Source organism: Budorcas taxicolor, chromosome X (genome assembly GCF_023091745.1).
Source record: "Budorcas taxicolor isolate Tak-1 chromosome X, Takin1.1, whole genome shotgun sequence".
NCBI lineage: Eukaryota > Metazoa > Chordata > Mammalia > Artiodactyla > Bovidae > Budorcas > Budorcas taxicolor.
In genome coordinates, this window is record NC_068935.1 from 20556194 (window position 1) to 20576712 (window position 20519).

General features: G+C 37.2%; 1 pseudogene; it reads left to right on the forward strand.

The window, feature by feature from the left end:
- The first annotated feature begins 15429 nt into the window (after positions 1 to 15429).
- Positions 15430 to 15942, forward strand: LOC128070167 (protein FAM209-like; annotated as a pseudogene).
- Positions 15943 to 20519: the final 4577 nt, after the last annotated feature.

Sequence of the window (20519 nt, forward strand, 5' to 3'; positions counted from 1 at the left end):
GTTTGAACCTGTGCCCCCTGCAGTGGAAGCATGGAGTCCTAATCACTGGACTACCAGGGAATTCCCTATTATCACTGTTTTATACATGAGGAAACAAACTAGGGACAGTTTAAATAATTTATCAAAGATCATAAAGCCACAACATGAGGCAATTTGGATTCTTTTTAATTCACATATAATTCACATACAATAAATTTCACCATTTTAAAGTGTACTACTCAGTGCCTTTCAATATATTCACAATGTTGTGCAATCATCACTAATTCCAGAATATATTAATCAACCCCCAAAGAAATCCCACACACATTAAGTAGTAATTACCCATTCTCAGTTTCCATTCCAATACCAAAGAAAAGCAATGCCAAAGAATGTTCAAACTACCACACAATTGCTCTCATTTCACACACTAGCTAAGTAATGCTCAAAATTCTCCAAGCCAGACTTCAACAGTACATGTACCAAGAACTTCCAGATGTTTAAGCTGGATTTAGAAAAGGCAGAGGAATCGGAGATCAAATTGCCAACATCTGTTGAATCATAGGTAAAGCAAGAGAGTTCCAGAAAAATATCTACTTCTGCATTATTGACTGTACCAAAGCCTGTGACTGTGTGGATCACAACAAACTGTGGAAAATTCTTAAAGAGATGTGAATACCAGACTGCCTTATCTGCCTCCTGAGAAATCTGGATGCAGCTCAAGAAGCAACAGTTAGAACTGGACATGGAACAATGCACTGGTTCCAAATTGGGAAAGGAGTATGTCAAGGCTGTATATTGTCACCCTGCTTATTTAACTTATATGCAGAGTACATGCAAAATGCCAGGCTGGATGAAGCACAAGTTGGAATCAAGATTGCTGGGTGAAATATCAATAACCTCAGATACACAGATGACACCATCCTTATGGCAGAAAGCGAAGAGGAAGTAAAGAGCCTCTTGATGAAAGTGAAAGAGGAGAGTGAAAAGGCTGGCTTAACACTCAACATTGAAAAAAACTAAGATCATGGCATCTGGTCCCATCACTTCATGGCAAATAGACTGGGAAACAATGGAAACAGTGAGAAACTTTACTTTTTCGGGTTCCAAAATCACTGCAGATGGTGACTGCAGCCATGAAATTAGAAGATGCATGCTGCTTGGAAGAAAAGCTATGACAAACATAGACAGTGTATTGAAAAGCAGAGACATTACTTTGCTGATAAAGGTCCATCTAGTCAAAGTTATGGTTTTTCCAGTAGTCATATATAGATGTGAGAGTTGGACCATAAATAAAACTGAGCACTGAATTGATGCTTTTGAACTGAGATGTTGGAGAGGACTCCTGAGAGTCCCTTTGACAGCAAGAAGATCAAACCAGCCAATCCTAAAGGAGATCAGTCCTGAATGTTCATTGGAAGGACTGATGCTGAAGCTGAAACTCCAATACTTTGGCCACCTGATGCGAAGAACTGACTCATTTGAAAAGCCCCTGATGCTGGGAAAGATGGAAGGCAGGAGGAGAAGGGGACAACAGAGGATGAGATGGTTGGATCGCATCACCGACCCAATGGAGGTGGGTTTGAGCAAGCTCCAGAAGTTGATGATGGACAGAGAAGCCTGGCGTGCTACAGTCCACGGGGTCGTAAAAAGTCGGACACAACTGAGTAATTGAACTGATACTGACTGATACCCATTCTTCTTTGGCTCTGGCCCCTAGCAATCCACAGTCTGCTTTAAAAAAAAAACATTGAAGTATTCTTGATTTAAAATACTATATTATTTTCAAGTATACAGCATAGCGATTCAGTTATTTTTTCTGATTATATTCCATTATAGGTTATTATATAATATTAATTATAGTTCTCTGTGCTATAAGGTAAATCCTTGTTGCTTATCTGTTTTATGCATAGTAATTTATATTTATTAATGACATACTCCTAATGTGTCCCTCCCTTCTCCCTCTCCGATATGGTAACCATAAGTTTATTTTCTGCTTATGAGTCTGTTTCTGCTTTGTACAATGTATAGATTCATTTGTATTATATGTTTAGATTTCACTTATACTATTTTTCTTTCTCTGACATACTTCACTAAGTGTAATATTTCAATGTTTATCCATGTTGCTGCAAGTGACAATATTTCATTTTGTATGGCTGAGTAATATTCTTGTGTGTGTATATAATTGCATGTGTGTGTATATTCTACATCCTCTTTAACCACTCATCCATTTATGGGCACTTGAGTTGTTTCCATGTCTTGGCTATTATAAATAGTACTGCTGTGAATGTTAGAGTATCCTTTTGAATTAGCATTTCATTTTGGGGGGATATATAACCAGGACTGGAATTGTTGGATTATATGGTAGCTCTATTTTTAATTTTTTAAGGAGCCTCCATGATGTTTTCCACAGTAGCTGTACCAAGTTACATTCCCAGCAACAGTGCATGAAGGTTCTCTTTTTTGCACATACTTTTCAGCAATTATTATTGTACACTTTTTGATGATAGCCATTCTGGCCAGTGTGAGGTGATACCACATTGTGGTTTTGATTTGTATTTCTCTAACAGCAATTTTGAGCATCTTTTCAATGCTTCTTTTCCATCTGTATATTTTATTTGAAAGAATGTCTATTTAAACCTGCTGCCCATTTATTGATTGGATTGTCTATTTTTCAATATTGAGTTGTATGAGCTATTTGTATATTTTTATTTTAATCCCTTGTTGTTTGCACCATTTGCAAATATTTTGTTCCATTCTGTAGGTTGACTTTTCATTTTCTTGATTTTTTTCCTTCCCTGTGCAAAACTTTTCAGTTTGATTGGGTCACATGTGTTTATTTTTGCTTTTATTTCTTTTGCCTTGAGAGAGTGATCTAAGAAAATATTGCTATCATTTATGTCAGAAAATGTTTTGCTTATGTTCTATTCTAGGAGTTTTATGATATCAAGTCTTATATTTAGGTCTTTAAATAATTTTGGGTTTATTTTTGTATGTGGTATGTGGGAGTGATCTAATTACATTGGTATCCATATAGCCATTCAGATTTTCCAGCACCGTTTGTTGAAGAGACTGTCTTTTCTCCATTGTATATTTTTGCCTCCTTTGTTGCAAATTAGTTGACTGTAGGAGGTAAGGATTATTTTTAATTCTGTTCTGTTCAATTGATCTATATATCTGTTTTTGTTCTAGTACCACAGTGTTTTGATTGCTATATCTTTGTAGTATAGTCTGAAGACTGGAAGGCTTATACGCCAGCTTTGTTCTTTTTCCTCAGGACTTTTTTCCCTGTTTTTGTTTTTAATTAGTTAATTTTAATTGGAGGATAATTACAACATTGTGGTGGTTTTTATCATACATTGGCATGAATCACTCACAGGTGCACATGTGTCCCCCCCATCCCAAAACTCCCTCACACCTCCCTCCCCACCCCATCCCTCTGAGTTTTCCCAGAGCTTGGGTGTCAAATGCCCTGCTTCATGCATTGAACTTGAATTGGTCATCTGTTTTACATATGGTCAGGTGCATGTTTCAATGCTATTCTCTCAAATCATCCCACCCTCACCTTCTCCCGTATAATCCAAAAGTCTGTTCTTTACATCTGTGTCTCTTTTGCTGCCTTGCATATAGGATCATTGTTATTGTCTTTCTAAATTCTATATATATACATTAATATATTATATTGGTGTTTCTCTTTTTAGCATAATTCTCTCTGTATAATAGGCTCCCATTTCATACATCTGATTAGAACTGACTCAAATGCATTCTTATTTATATTTGAGTAATATTCCATTGTGTATATGTACCACAACTTCCTTATCCATTCATCTGCCAATGGACATCTAGGTTGCTTCCATGTCCTAGCTGTTGTAACTGTGCTGCAATGAACATTGGGGGTACATGTGTCTCTTTCAATTCTGGTTTACTTGGTGTGTGTGCCCAGCAGTGGAATTGCTGGGTCGTATGGCAGTTCTATTTCCAGGCTTTTAAGGAGTCTCCAGACTGTTCTGCATAGTGGCTATACCAGTTTGCATTCCCACCAACAGTGTAAGAGGGTTTCCTTTTCATCACATCCTCTCCAGCATTTATTGTTTGTAAACTTTTTGTTGGTGGCCATTCTGACTGGCGTGACATGATACCTCATTGTGGTTTTGATTTCCATTTCTCTAATAGTAAGTGATGTTGTGCATCTTTTCATGTGTTTATTAGCCTTCTGTATGTCTTCTGTGGAGAAATGTCTGTTTAGTTCTTCAGGCCACTTTTTGATTGGGTTGGTCATTTTTCTAATATTGAGCCACATGAGATGCTTGAATACTTTAGAAATTAATACTTTGTCATTTTTTTTGCTATTATTTTCTCCCATTCTGAAGACTTTTTCACCTACTTATAGTTTCCTTTGCTGTGCAAAATCTTTTAAGTTTAACAAGGTCCCATTTGTTTATTTTTGTTTTTACTTCCTTTACTCTGGGAGTGGATCATAGAGGATCTTTCTGTGATTGATACCAGAGAATGTTCTGCCTAGGTTTTCCTCTAAGAGTTTTATAGTGTCTGGTCTTACATTTAGATCTTTAATCCACTTAGAGTTTATTTTTGTGTATGGTGTTACAAATTATTCTAGTTTTATTCTTTTACATGTGGTTGACCAGTTTTCCCAGCACCACTTGTTAAAGAGATTGTCTTTTCTCCATTGTATATTTTTGACTCTTTTGTTCTATTGATCTATATTTCTGTCTTTGTGCCAGTACCATACTGTCTTGATGACTGTAGCTTTGTAGTGTAGTATGAAGTCAGGAAGGTTGATTCCTCCAGCTCCATTTTTGTTTCTCGAGATTGCTTTGACTATTTGAGGTTATTTTGCGTTTCCTTACAAATTGTGAAATTATTTGTTCTAGTTCTGTGAAGAATACCATTGGTATCTTGATAGGGATTGCATTAAATCTATAGATTGCTTTGAGTTGTATACTCATTTTCACTATACTGATTCTTCCAATCCATGGATGTGGTATATTTATCCATCTACATGTGTCATCTTTGATTTCTTTCATCAGTGGTTTATCGTTTTCAATATATAGGTCTTTTGTTTCTTTAGGTAATTTTTTTCCTAAGTATCTATTATTTTCATTGCAATGATGAATGAGATTGTTTCTTTAATTTCAATTTCTGGTTTTTTTTTTCAGTTAGTGCATAGAAATGCAAGGGATTTCTGTGTGTTAATTTTATATCCTGCAACTTTACTATATGCATTGATTAATTCTAGCAATTTTCTCGTGAAGTCTTAGGATTTTCTATGTAGAGGGTCATGTCATCTGCAAACAGTGAAAGTTTTACTTCTTTTCCAGTCTTGATTTCTTTTATTTCTTTTTCTTCTCTGATTACTCTGTCTAGGGCTTCCAGAGTATGTTGAATAGCAACAGTAAGAATGGACACCCTTGTCTTGTTCCTGATTTTAGAGGAAATGCTTTCAATTTTTTTCATTGAGGATTAGTCTTTTTATTTTTTTCATTTGCTCTGGGTTTGTTGTATACGGCTTTTACTATGTTGAGGAATGTTCCTTGTATGCCTGCTTTCTGGAGAGTTTTTTTTTTTTTTTTTAATCAGAAATGAGTGTTGAATTTTGTCAAAGGATTTCTCTGTGTCTATTGAGATATTCATATGGTTTTTAATCTTTCAATTTGTTAATGTGATGTATCACATTGATTGATTTGTGAATATTGATTAATCCTTGCATCCTTGGAATAAAGCCCACTTGATTATGATGTGTGATCTTTTTAATATGTTGTTGGATTCTGTTCACTAAAATTTTGTTGAGGGTTTTTGCATTTATGTTCATCAGTGATATTGGTCTGTGGTTTTCTTTTATGTGGCATCTTTGTCTCATTTTGGTATTAGGGTGATGATGGCCTCATAGAATGAGTTTGGGAGTTTACCTTCCTCTACAGTTTTCTGGAAGAGTTTGAGTAGGATAGGTGTTAGCTCTTCTCTGAAATTTTGGTAGAATTCACCTGTGAAGCCATCTGGTCCTAGGCTTTTGTTTATTTTAAGATTTTTTTATTACAGTTTTGTTTTCATGCTTGTGATGGGTCTGGCCAGATTTTCTGTTTCTTCCTGGTTCAGTTTTGGAAGGTTATACTTTTCTAAGAATTAGCCCCTTTCTTCTAAGTTGTCCATTTTGTTGGCATATAATTCCTCATAGTAGTCTCGTATGATCCTTTGTATTTCTGTATTGTCTGTTGTGAATTCTCCATTTTCATTTCTAAATTTATTGATTTGCTTCTTCTCCCTTTTTTTCTTGAGGAGTCTGGCTAATGGTTTGTCTATTTTATTTAACTTCTCAAAGAACCAGTTTTAGTTTTGTTGACCTTTGCTATAGTATTCTTCATTTCTTTTTCATTTATTTCTGCCCTAATTTTCATGATTTCTTTCCTTATACTAACCTTGGGGTTCTTTTTTTTTTTTTTCTAGTTGCTTTAGATGTAAAGTCATGTTGTTTATTTGATATTTCTCTTGTTTCTTGAAGTAGGCTTGTATTGCTATGAATCTCCATCTTAGCTCTGCTTTTACTGAATCCAGTAAGGTTTATGTTGTGTATTCATTTTCATTTCTTTCTATGCATATTTTAATTTCATTTTTATTTCTTCTGTGATCTGTTGGTTATTCAGAAGCATGTTGTTCAGCCTACATATGTTTGTACCTTTTTATAGTTTTTTTTTTCCCTGTAGTTGACATCTAATCTTACCACATTGTGATCAGAAAAGACCCTTGAAATTATTTCAACTTTTTTAGACTTACCAAGGTTAGATTTATGGCCCAGGATATGATCTATTCTGGAGAATGTTCAGTGTGCACTTGAGAAAAGGTGAAATCCATTGTTTGTGTGTAAAATGCCCTTTAGATATCAATTAGGTCTAAATGGTCCATTATATCATTTAAAGCTTTTGGTTCCTTGATAATTTCTTGTTTGGTTGATCTATCCATAGGTGTGAGTGGAGTATTAAAGTACCCCACTATTGTGTTACTGTTAATTTTCCCTTTCATACTTGTCAGCATTTGCCTTATGTATTGTGGTGCTCCTATGTTGGGTGCATATATATTTATAATTGTTATATCTTCTTCTTGGATAGATCTTTGATCATTTTGTGGTGTCTTTTTTTGTCTCTTATCATGGTCTTTATTTCAAAGTATATTTTATCTGATAAGAGTATTGCTACTCCTGCTTTCTTTTGGTCTCCATTTGTGTGAAATATCATTTTCCAGCCCTTCACTTCAGTCTGTATGTGTCCCTAGGTTTGAGGTGGGTCTCTTGTAGGCAGTATATATAGGGGTCTTGTTTTTGTATCCATTTAGCCAGTCTTTGTCTTTTGGTTGGATCATTTAACTCATTTACATTTAAGGTAATTGTTGATAAGTACAGTTATGTTACCATTCACTTTGTTGTTTTGAGTTCGTTCTCATAAACCTTTCTGTGTTTCCTGTCTAGAGAAGATCCTTTGGCATTTGTTGAAGAGCTGGTTTGGTGGTGCTGAATTCTCTCAGCTTTTGCTTGTCTGTAAAGCTTTTGATTTCTTCTTCATATCTGAATGAGATCCTTGCTTTGTAGAGTAATTTTGGTTGTAAGTTTTTCTCTTTCATTACTTTAATTATATCCTGCCATTCCCTTCTAGCCTAAAGAATTTCTATTGAAAGATAAGCTGTTATCCTTATGGAGATCCCTTTGTATGTTATTTGTTGCTTTTCCCTTCCTGCTTTTAATATTTGCTCTTTGTGTTTAATTTTTGTTAGTTTGAATAATGTGTCTTGTGGTGTTTCACCTAGGGTTTATCCTGTTTGGGACTCTCTGGGATTCTTGGACTTGGGTTGCTACTTCCTTCCCCATTTTAAGGAAATTTTCAATTATTGTCTCCTCGAGTATTTTCTCATGCTCTTTCTTTCTGTCTTCTTCTTCTGGGAAACCTATGATTCAAATGCTGGGACATTTAACATTGTTCCAGAGGTCTCCAAGGTTGTCGTAACTTCTTTTAATTCTTTTTTCTTTTTTCCTCTCTGCTTAATTTATTTCCACAATTCTAACTTCCACCTCACTTATTCCCTTTTCTGCCACAGTTATTCTACTGTTTGTTCCCTCCAGAGTGCTTTTTATCTCAATTATTTCATTGTTCATTATTGATCGACTCTTCTTTATTTCTTCTAGGTCCTTGTTAAACATTTCTTGCATCTTCTTAGTGCTTGTCTCTAGTCTATTTATCTGTAAGTCCTTTTTTTTTTCTTTTTTTCAACTTTTAGATCATCTTTACTATTATTCTTCAGAATTCTTTTTCAGATAGACTCCCATATCTCCTCCTCTTTGCTTTGGTTTGGTGGGTTTTTATCATGTTCCTTCACCTGCTGAATATTTCTCTGCCTTTTTATTTTGTTTAGATTGCTGTGCTTGGGGTTCCCTTTCTGCAGGCTGGAAGGTCATTGTTCCTCTTAATTGTGGAGTCTGTTTCCTCTGGGTGGAGTTGGACCAGTGGCTTGCTAAGGTTTCCTGGTTGGGGAAACTTGTGTCTGTATTCTGGTGGGAGAGAACTTCCCTTCTAAGAATAGAAGAGAAGAGGGAAGAAGGAGATAGAGGTGACACAGAGGAGAAAAGGAAGAGTCAAAGGGGGAGAGAGCAGTCAAGCCAGTAATCAAATCCCTAAGTGAAAATGGATATTGAAGACTAGATTCTTAAAGGTAAAAAAACTGAGAACAAATATCAAAAACAAAGATTAAAACCTGGAATAGAGTTTAGACTCTCAAAAATATAATATAAAAAATACAAAACAGTATTGATCACTGAAATTAACAACATGTATATGGAATTTGTTTCTAAAAATTGGATTCTTTTTGGATGGTAATAGTAGTATATGCAAATAAAAGTAAAGGAGTAATAAGGAACTAAAAGTTTTAAAAAATTGAAAAGTGATAGTAAAAATATATCTAGGAGTTTCTCTGGAATTCTTGTGGGCAATGTGGGGTCAGTTCAGTGTCAGATAGTCCCTTGTTCCAGCTTGTACATGTTCTCAAGGTCTGTAGGTGCCCCTCAAATGCACAGTTTAGTTCAGTCACTCATTCATGTCCGACTCTTTGTGACCCCATGAACTGCAGCAGGCCAGACTTCCCTGTCCATCACCAACTCCTGAAGCTTGCTCAAACTCATGGCCATCGAGTCAGTGATGCCATCCAACCATCTCATCCTCTGTCGTCCCCTTCTCCTCCTGCCTTCAATCTTTCCCAGCATCAAGATCTTTTCCAAGGAGTCAGTTCTTCACATCATGTGACCAAAGTATTGGAGTTTCAGCTTCAGCATCAGTCCTTCCAATGAATATTCAAGACTGATTTCCTTTAGGATGGACTGGTTGGATCTCCTTGCAGTCCAAGGGACTCTCAAGAATTTTCTCCAACACCATAATTCAAAAGTGTCAATTCTTCAGTGCTCAGCTTTCTTTATGGTCCAAGTCTCACATCCATACATGACTGCTTGAAAAACCATAGCTTTGCACAGTCTCAGCATTAACTGCAGGGTTTTAATCTGTTCCACTTGTCATTTCCAGGGCGGTTCCCCCTTCTTTGTTTATTTTGGCTTCCTCTGTTTGCAACTCTCTTCAGTGTCTAATTTCTACCCTGACACAAGGGGGCAAAGGTGGCCCCTTATTTAGACTCACTTGTTCAGTTGTCCAGTGGAAAGGGAGGGACATTTCAAACCAATACCAATGGCATGTGTGGGGAGTGCTTGCAGTGGATGGACAGCACTTGATTTGCCACAGCCCAAGGCAGCTTGTACTTTCTGGACTCACACTGCTCAGGCTTCAGGGTGCTCTGCAAGGGCAGTGTCCCAAATGGGCCCTGCATTTGGTGCACTTCCCAGGTCTAGGCTGCTCAGGTTCTCAAGTGCTCTGCCAGATGGGTTCTGTGTTTTGTTCCCTTCCCAGGTTCAAGCCACTCAGGGGACTGGGTGCTTGGTAAGTGCACTATCCCAGGTGGGCCATGTGTCTGATGCACATCCCTGGTCCCAGCCACTTGGTTTCCTGGGTGTGCCACAAAGGTGCAGTCCCAGGTGTGCTGTGTGTCTCCTCTGGAGAGCTGATCTCAGGCTGTGACACTGTTTCATGTATGAACCACCCAGATTCCTAGGAGATGTGGTTCGGAGTTGGCAGCCTGCTCCAAGTTTGGTGGAAGATGCAGTTTCTGTGGCCGAGGGTGCAGCAGCCCCTTACCTTCTGGCTCTGGCTGTCACACACCTGCCTCTCTGCCTCTGGGGAGGGAGGGCCCTAAATGGCAGCTGGCTTGCTCTCCTTTGATATTCACTAGGGGAAAAATCTGTTTTGTGAGTGTGCCAGTGGTCACCATGTGGGTTACAGTCTTTTGTGGGAAAGGTCCTTTTTTTCTTTTGTGATCCTATGGTTTGGGTTTCTATGTCACGTTAGCTCCCTCAGATTGTCATCAGGTCACTCAAGGCTGGTCCTTACCATAAGGATCAACGATGGAGCCTGCACCTTCCTGCCCAACCCCCACTCACTGCTGGCAGATGCGCAGCATCTGTGCCACGTCTCCACTGTCAGTTGCAGTTAGGTGCATATTCTGTGGTTTTTTACCCCCAGTTTTGTTGCCGTCAGAGGTTCCAAAGCTCCTCACAGGCATGCTTGTGAGAGGGTTTTGTGCTGTGTGGAAACTTCTCCTTCTTCACGACTCCTTCCCTGGGACAGGTCTGCATCCCTAAATCTTTTGTTTCTGTTTTTGTCTTTTATATTTTATCATACCTCCTTTCAAAGAGATTGGGCTGTCTTTCTGGGTGCCTGGTGTCCTCTGTCAGCATTCAGAAGTTGTTTTGTGGAAGTTAAATGATCTTTTGATGGGTTTGTGGGGGAGAAAGTAGTCTCCCCACCCTATTTTTCTACCATCTTGGGACTGCTGTCATAACTTGTCTACTTTTGTAAAGCAAAGAAATTTACTAAAAATGGTAAGTAGTATAATATTACCATGTTTAGTCTGAGGTAGTAGATAAAAAATATTTTGCATTTAGAACTGATGGTCCTACATTTCATAATTTTGCCTGTACATTATGAGTGTACAATGATGTTGTGTAGACTATGATGATGTCTTCAGAATGCACAGTAATTAAGAAAGTTAACCCTAAAAAGCTACATTTTGGAGGTGGACTTACTTTTGATGAAATATAAGAATAATGCTTTAGAACATGAAATGCTATTTACCTCTAGATTAGAGAAAAACATGAGAATTACAGGAGAAAAGCAGGATTGGGAAAAGGAAGGAGTGACTTAAAATGGACACAGACTGATATATATTACTAGTGTGCCACAGGAGAAAGATCACAAAAATTAAAAAAAACTTGATGTGTAACCTCCAAGAGCTCTCACTCCAATTCTGCTAGTTGTACTATAGAATCTATATGAAAAATATAACTTGTATCATGAGCTGATTTTAGCTAATTGTTATTTGAGTTATATAGATAATGCTGTGGAATTTTAGAAGATAGAGTGACCACTGTATCTTTGGTGAGCTCTAAAGAAAATGTGTCTTAGAGAAAAAAATACCACAGTGCCAAGTTTTTAAAAGATCAAGAGAAATGTGAATGTGTATGAAATGTTTTGCTTTATTTTTCTGCTGAATATTTTCTTTCTATTTCTCTGACTTATTAATCTAAGTCAAATAGTTTGTTTTATTAATGACTCTTAATAATGGAGCTCTTTCTTAATTTCAGATTATTCATACAAAAAAAGAAGCCCTTTCTAATCACGATTCACTCTATTGATTCAATAAATCCGAGTCTTATGGCCAAATGTTAGATATGAAAGTGAAAGTGAAAGTTGCTCACTTCTGTCCAACTCTTTGTGACTCCATAGACTGTAGTCCATGGAATTCTCTTGGCCAGAATACTGGAGTGGGTAGCCTTTCCCTTCTCCAGGGGATCTTCCCAACCCAGGGACTGAACCCAGGTCTCCTACATTGCAGGTGGATTCTTTTCCAATAGAGCTACAAGGGAAGCCCAATGTAAGATATGAGTCTTATCAAATTGAATTTTATTTAAATGTTGAATAAATTTTATTTTGAATTGATTGTTTTCTTAAATTGTTGTGTTGTTCAGTAACTCAGTCATGTCCTACTCTTTGCAGTCCCAAAGAGTGCAGCACACAAGGCTTCCCTGTCCTTCAACATCTCCCATAGCTTTCTCAAACACATGTCCATTGAGTTGGCGATGCCATCCAACCATCTCATCCTCTGTCATCCCCTTCTCCTGCCTTCAATCTTTCCCAGCATCAGGATCTTTTCTAATGAGTCAGCTCTTTGAATCATGTGGCCAAAGTACTGGAGCTTCAGCTTCAGCATCAGTCCTTCCAGTGACTATTCAGGACTGATTTCCTTTAGGACTGATCTCTTCGCACTCCAAGGGAATCTCAGGAGTCTTCTCCAACATCTCAGTTCAAAAGCATCAATTCTTCAGTGCTCAGCCTTCTTTATGGTCCAGCTCTCACATCCATATATGACTACTGGAAAAACCATAGCTTTGACTAGATGGGCCTTTGTCAGTGAAGTAATGTCTCTGCTTTTTAATATGCTGTCTAGGTTGGTCATAGCTTTTCTTCCAAGGAGCAAGTGTCTTTGAATTTCATGGCTGCAGTCACCATCTGCAATGATTTTGGAGCCCAAGAATATAAAGTCTCTCATTGTTTCCATTGTTGCCCCATCTATTTGCCATGAAGTGATGGTATTGGATGCCATGACCTTTGTTTTTTGAATATTGAGTTTTAAGCTGGCTTTTTTCACTCTCCTCTTTCAGCTTCATCAAGAGGCTCTTTAGTTTCTTCTCACTTTATGCCATAAGGGTGGTGTCATCTGCATATCTTAAGTTATTGATATTTCTCCTGGCAATCTTGATTCCAGCTTGTGCTTCATCCAGCCAGGTATTTCACATGATGTACTCTGCATATAAGTTAAATAAGCAGAATGACAGTATCCAGCCTTGACATACTTCTTTCCCAATTTGGAACCAGTCCATTGTTCCTTGTCTGGTTCTAATTTTTGCTTCCTGACCTAATCTGTGATGTATTCTTAAAACAAAGTGATTTTGACACTTGCACTGAATCATAGAGATATTGTCAAATCTGGAAGATGAGATTCTAGTTTTTTTTTGTTGTTGTTGTTTAATTGCACTTTGGATGAAAGTATTCACCATGAATGAGATTGTTTGGCTTTAAAATAACTTGTGGAAAGGATTAGTAAGAAGCAAGAAGTATTAAATACATTCATATTCTAAATGTGTGCTTCCCATTTCATGAAAAGGTGGAAACATGCAGTGTGTAAAAGGCTGAAAATTATGAAATGATGAGAGATCATATTTGGAATATTCAAATGTTACAAACTATACAAGTTTGAGAGTTTCCTATGCTGGTTGGCATACAGCATTTCCTGATTTCTGATGGTGAGATTTTTTTTTAGTTAGTTCAGAGGCCAAAAAGCACAAGCCTCTGAAATTAGTAAGAAGCCTTTTAAAGGTACATGCAAATTTCAAACTAACTGACAGTAAACTTCCAGTAGAAGATGTCACTACCTAGGTACAAGACAATTACTTTAAAATTTAGAGAATAATGATCTACAGATTACAGTTAATTTTTAGATCAGTATCTAATATTATTCATAATGATTCTGCTCTTTGGTCCACAGACCATAGAGTGGGGATTTCCTGGGAACTTATTAGAATAAATGAAGAATCTCAGGCTCCATCCCAGACCTACTCAGTTAGCAGTCTGCATTTTAACATCATCCCCAAATGATACATTTGGACATGTTTGAAAAACACTAACATATTGCAATATTCTAGAATGAAAAAGACTAAAATAATTAGTCCATGGGCAGATTAACTGCAGCTTTGACTATCATTGGCACTAGTCATCTGTCTCTGAAAGGAGAAAAAAGAGCTAAACTGAGATGTAAACTAGAATACCATCCTCTGCTATCACTTGTAATCAGTGCTAGGATGCACCACCATTTCCTTGATGCAGATCTATATTTGTTAAACATTAAAACCCCAATGGTGGGACTTCCCTGGTGGCCTATTGGTTAAGAATCTACACTTCTACTGCAGGGGGCATGAGTTTGATCCCTGGTTAGGGAACTAAGATCCTGCATGCCGCATCATGTAGCCAAATAATAATTACAAAATTAAAAATTGAAAAATCAAGAGCAGACTACAAAGAAAGCATAGTATTGATGAACCAATGAATTGATATATACTATGCTTGGCATATTTCTCTTAAGTCAGAGCTTTCTAGAGTTGTTCTTAGTGTACTGAGGGATTTGCTGGAGGAAGGAGAAATGCAGAGGGTCGAGGTCGAGGCTAGGCAAAGAAATGGTAGGCAACCCCATCTTTGGAGGCTGAGTGGGTCTTCAAGACTTAGTATTTCCGTTCGCTGGTTCAGAACATGCATAACAAGCTCTTCTAATCAAAGATTTATGGATTTACATCAAAGATTTATGTCATAGTTTCTTTCAGATGTTGGGAGTATCATTTCTTTTAGACCCTTTCAGCTAACAGAACAAAGAAATAAATGTGTATATACTCATGTACCATCCATTTGACTGTTTAATACAAATAGACATGTATAACAGTATCAGGGTTGTTGACGTGTACCCCTACAAGAAAGAACACTATCAACTAGATTACAGTATTTTTTTTTTTGCTTTTAGTCTTGCAAACTCCGTTCATTTTTGAAGTTACTTAAGTCAGGATATCTTAGTGAGGTGGTTTCATACATTTGTAATATAATGAGATTGTTTAGTCAAATTCTGCATTCCATTCTTAATGTCAAAATGTTTTTTTTTTTAATATGTATACATTGATTCACTTTTTGAGCTGTAAGGTTCTTTGGATTTTGACAAATATGTAGTGTCAATGTATTCACCATAACTTCGTACAGAATAGTTTCACTGAGCACAATCATCTTTAGGAATTGTGTAGGCCACACAAAACACACCAGTGGCTCCTAGTTTGTGGCCTCTGGTTTAATATCTTTCTTTCCCCCTTTGCTCTCTGCTCCACAGGGGCACATGCCCCTGAGTCTGCTCTGCTCACCACAGTGTCTGGATTTAACAAATGGAAAAATAAAAATAGAAGATGAGACCCCCTCCCAGTAGAACACCAGGTTCAGAAAGAATACACTGACAAGGAGATGGCATTCTGTCACTCCCTGCCTCTTTTTCAATTGCCCACTGGAAATGTCCCTTTAAGCCCTACTCCCAGTTGACCCTCCCTCCCTCACCCCACAAGCCTCATCCTCTGCCTTGAAGTTATCACAATGGCCAGATGGATTCTGGCCAGGGTGGGGCCCTCTGTGACATCACCAAAGGCCTAGCCCTGCTTGGTCCTGAGTCTCAGGGCAGACCAGCACACCATGAGCCACTTCCTTTTGGCTCACTATGCAGTCTGTAATATGGTTCTTTCTCTGGCCTATGTGTGTGTCCTTTTTCTGTACCTATGTGTTTTATGTTCTGAGAGATGAAGTTGTAGATCTCCCAGGGAAGGTGCCCTGTGGAAGGCACTTTTGAATTTGGCAGAATCAACCAGAGCATGCCCAAGGCTGGCTTGGGAGCAAGTCACACCGGGTGTTTCTCCTCCTTGTGGTGTTGGTGATACTGAAGTTTCCAGGAGACAGTGACAAGGGTAAGGTGCCCACTCGTCGTGCCCATCGGGGCTGTTCATTTGGTTCTCCAGGAAAGAAGAAAAAGGCTTCCCCCAACAAAGACTATATGTTCGGTACCTTAACCCAGCTTGAGAGGGACCTTGTGAACTTTGTGTCCAAGGTGCAGAATCTAAAACTCACTGCTGCAACCACTGGTAACCACAAATGTCCCTATATCGAGGTTCCTGCAGACAGACACAATAACATTACAATATATGAGGTATGGGGTGACAACGATGACTTGAATTGAGTGGATTTGTGTGTCAAAGTAGATGAGGCATAGTTGAGTGCCAACAAACTGTATCCAAACTAATAAAACTATTCTGAAGCAAAAGAAAAAGCCTCTAATATTTTTTATTTGCTGTACAGTTGTACCTTTTCCAGAATGTTGTATAATTGGCATCATGCAGTGTATAACCTTTCCCAGACTAGCTTATTTTACTTAATAATATTCATTCAGGTTTCATCCATTTCTTTTTGTGATTTGATAGCTCATTTCTTTTTATTCTTGAGTAGTATTCTGTTATGTTGATGTACCATAGTTTGTTTATATATTGTTTGTTTATATATTCATCTGTTAAAGAACACTTTGGTTGCTTCCAATTTGTGTGTTTGTGTGTGTGTGTATGAGAGAGAGAGAGGGAGCACAAATTAAGCTGTTATAAAATTCATGTTCATGTTTTTGTGTGGGCATTAGCTTTCAAATCATTTGGTAACCTATCTAGAAGCATAATTGCTAGATCATGTGGTATGACAGTGTTTAGCTATATAAGAAATTACTTCCAAAGTGACTGTACCATTTTGTATTCCCATTAACAATGAATGAGAGTTCCTGTTGTTCCTCATCTTTGCCAGTAATTGGTATTGTCAGATTTTTGTATTTGACCTTTCCAATGAGTGTGTAATGGTATCTCATTGTTTTAATTTCACCAGTCTACTTTAAACAGCTATCTTATTTCCATATTTCCATTGTAGCATTTCCATGGTGTTTTATTACCATAGAGTCCTCGGGTGTTTTATCGTTAATCTGAGGTTTAAATAGATCTGCTGCTCAGCAAAACTTCTGCTGGTGTTTATACCATCAGTTATTACTTTGCTAAATTAGTTGTCAAATAATTTTTTTCATGAAGGACTGATAACTTGAGATCATGTATGTTGGAAAAAATTTATCTTTAATTGAACAACACTGACCACATTTTCTTTTCCTGAGTATTTCTTTGTCCACTAATGTTTAATGCCTCCACACAAAAGTTTAAGTTCTGCATGAACTTCTCCCCACTTTTTGGTTTGTTTTAATTTTCTTGTATACATACTAGATGTTAACCAAATCTGTATTAGTACCATTTGCAGTTGTACATTAACTCTGAAGTTTTACTTATAAGCATATATATATTATATCAGAATCTTGACTTTATTATGTGTCTTCCATGGTTTTGAAAAACTGTATGCTCATTAGTTAAGTATTTTTATAGTCAGCCTCATCTCCATTGAGATTCAAATGAATCCATTTATATAATTTAGAAAGGGCGAGCAATCATAAATATGTTGATATAGTTACTGAAGAAAATATATTTTAAAAAGAACAGTAACAAAATATTTGCTAGCAAAACTAATTTTCTCTGTGTGTGTTTTGTAATTATGAACATCCAGCTGCTCTTACATACAGTCTATATGCAGACCAGGTATATTAGCAAGCACCTCAATCAAACAGAATTTCCCTCATAGCTCAGTTGGTCAAGAACCCACCTGCAATGCAGGAGACATGGGTTTTATCCCTGGGTTGGGAATACCCCTGGAGAAGGAAATGGCAACCCACTCCAATATTGTTACCTGGGAAATCGCAAGGATAGAGGAGCCAGGCTGGCTACAGTCCATGGGGTCACAAGAGTCAGACATGACTTAGTAACTAAACCACCAAACCACCAGTCAACCATAAATTTATAGAAAATCTAATGTTCGGTTTTAACTAGTTTATTTAGAGTCTTGTTACAGTTATCAACATTCTTGTTTTTCTCTCAGTAAGAAGAATGTGCTAGTTCTCTTGGGAGGAAGACAGTTTTAATCAATATTTCCCTATGCTTTTGATTTTCAAGAGAACAGAAATCTTAAACAAGACACTTGTTTTCAAGGGTATAGTACTGTGCCTAAAGAATATTTTTCATTAATTAATATGTTATCATTAGTAAAATGTACATTCTGTTTACTTGCAACACTGATTTAAAGTGATTTATGATAAAAGATAAATATATTTGGGATTGACATGTACACACTGCTATATTTAAAATGGGAAACCAACAAGGACCTGCTGTATAGCACAGGGAAATCTGCTGAATACCCTGTAACAAGCTAAATTGGAAAAGAATTTGAAAAACAATAGATATATGTATAACTGAATCACTTTGCTTTACACCTGAAACTAATACAATGTTGTTAACCAATTATATTCCAGTATAAAATAAAAAATTTAAAAAAGAAAATAAACTTTCACAGAAGACAAAAATAGCAATATAAACTAAAAAACATTGAGAACAAGGCAAAATACTATTATACTTCACAGTATACTAGCTTTATCAATATAAATAGTAGTCATTATTTGAAATGGCTGAAATTAACTCAGCATTGCTCTTTCACATGAAGGCATATAAATATATATACAAATATAGATATAAACATATCATGGCATTTGTATCAATCATTCATCTCCTTTTATGTTGTTTCATTATAATAAAAACTGGGTGTTTGTCATGTCTCTTAATATAGTGGTATCATTCTCTTTCATACATCAGATGTTTGTTAAGCACCTACTCTGTGTCAGAGTGTTTCAGGCACTGGAGGTACAGTGGTAAAAAATTTCCTTGTCCTCACAAATTTATACTTTATTCCCAAGTTAGGTAAAGATAAACAATAAGCAAAGAAGTAAAATATATCATATAATCACTAAAGGCTATGGAGAAAAAACAGGCAGAGAGAGAAAGAACTCAATTAACTAAAGATAGATGGAATAAAAATGAACACTTACTTGTTCTATGTTTTTCAGTTTTGTCACTAATATAAGAAATCTGAGACTGTATGAAATTGATATTGAGAATGTCATGCCCAGAATTATATCTTTTAAATGGCACCCCACTCCATTACTCTTGCCTGGAAAATCCCATGGACAGAGGAGCCTGGTAGGCTGCAGTCCATGGGGTCGCTGAGTCGGACATGACTGAGCGACTTCACTTTCACTTTTCATTTTCATGCATTGGAGAAGGAAATGGCAGCCTACTCCAGTGTTCTTGCCTGGAGAATCCCAGGGAAGGGGGAGCCTGGTGGGCTGCCATCTCTGGGGTCGCACAGAGTTGGACACGACTGAAGCGACTTAGCAGCAGCAGCAGCATTAGTCAAATCATTGCTTAAAGTAGACATGGTGAGGTTTTAGCCATATCCTCAAAATATGCATCCTTTTATGGACTTTGCATACAATCTTCTTTTTAAAGTTGAAGTATAGTTGATTTACAATGTTGATTCTTTGGGTTTTTTAAAAAACTTTTTTTATATAATCTTAACTGTTGTATTGATGGCAGATTTTTTTTTTTTTTTGCACTGATGGCTATCTCTTTGTAGAATCTTAATAAGTTTTAGATTAGAAACAAAGACTTTCCTGAAATGCATGAGGTCTTAGTCCTTTTGCACATTTCTTATTGGATGCTTTAAGTAATAGAAAAAATAGCACAGTAATTTTTTTAAAATGACAATGTATCTTATTCAGGATTAACTCTGGAACTGCACAAAAGAAGCCCATTTTCCCACTGTTAGTTTTGCATCCCCAAAAGCTCATATCATTAGTCATTTTTCTGGATTATAGCCTTGAAATTCTTAACTGAACCTATGAATTTGGTAATTTTCTAGTAGAAAATAATATCCAAAGGGAATAAGACACCAAGAAAAAGGTGGGAATGGAGATAGTTTTGAGTAGGGTGTGTGTGTGTGTATGTGTTAGTCGCTCAGTCATGCCCGACTCTTTGCGACCCCATGGACTGCAATCCACCAGGTTCCTCTGTCCATGAGATTTTCCAGGCAAGGATACTGTAGGCCTAGAATTCAAGATGTTCCATAGTATTGAAAACACACATGGGGGATCCTGGTTTTGGAAGGACAAGCCTTGTATACTTCTTAAGTTTGTCTAGTGTTGGCTCATTTCTTGCTATGCAGTGAAAGTGTTAGTTACTCAGTTGTGTTGATTCTTTGTGACCCCGTGGACTGTAGCTCACCAGGTTCCTCTGTCCATGGAATTCTCCAAGCAAGAATACTGGAGTGGGTTGCCATTTACTTCTACTGGGGATCTTCCCAATCCAGGGATCAAACCTGGCTCTCCTGCATTGCAGGCAGACTCTTAACCCACTGAGATACCAGGGAAGCCCTTGCAATGCAGAAGAACCATTAAAATTTCATCCCTTAAAAAAAAGAAAGGTAATAAGAAAAGCCTCCTTTCTTTGGTCTCCAGAATGTGAGACGACTTTAAAAACATGACCTTTAAAGACTAGCTCCATTATTTGCACTGAGATTTTTATTGAAGACCAATTTTCACTCACTACAGCATTGGATGATATAAACATTTGACTTATTCAGAGTTAAGAGATACATAAGGCATGTTTATCTATTCACTTTGCTAATAGTTCACCACTTTGTTATTATGAAAAAGTCACAAGGACAAATTTGAAACAAAATCATATAAGAAAAGAAGAATTGGGGGGTACTTCTCTGGTGGTCCAATGGCTAAGACTCTGTGTTCCCAGTGTAGGGGCCAAGGTTCAATCCCTGGTCAGGGAACTAGATCCCACATCC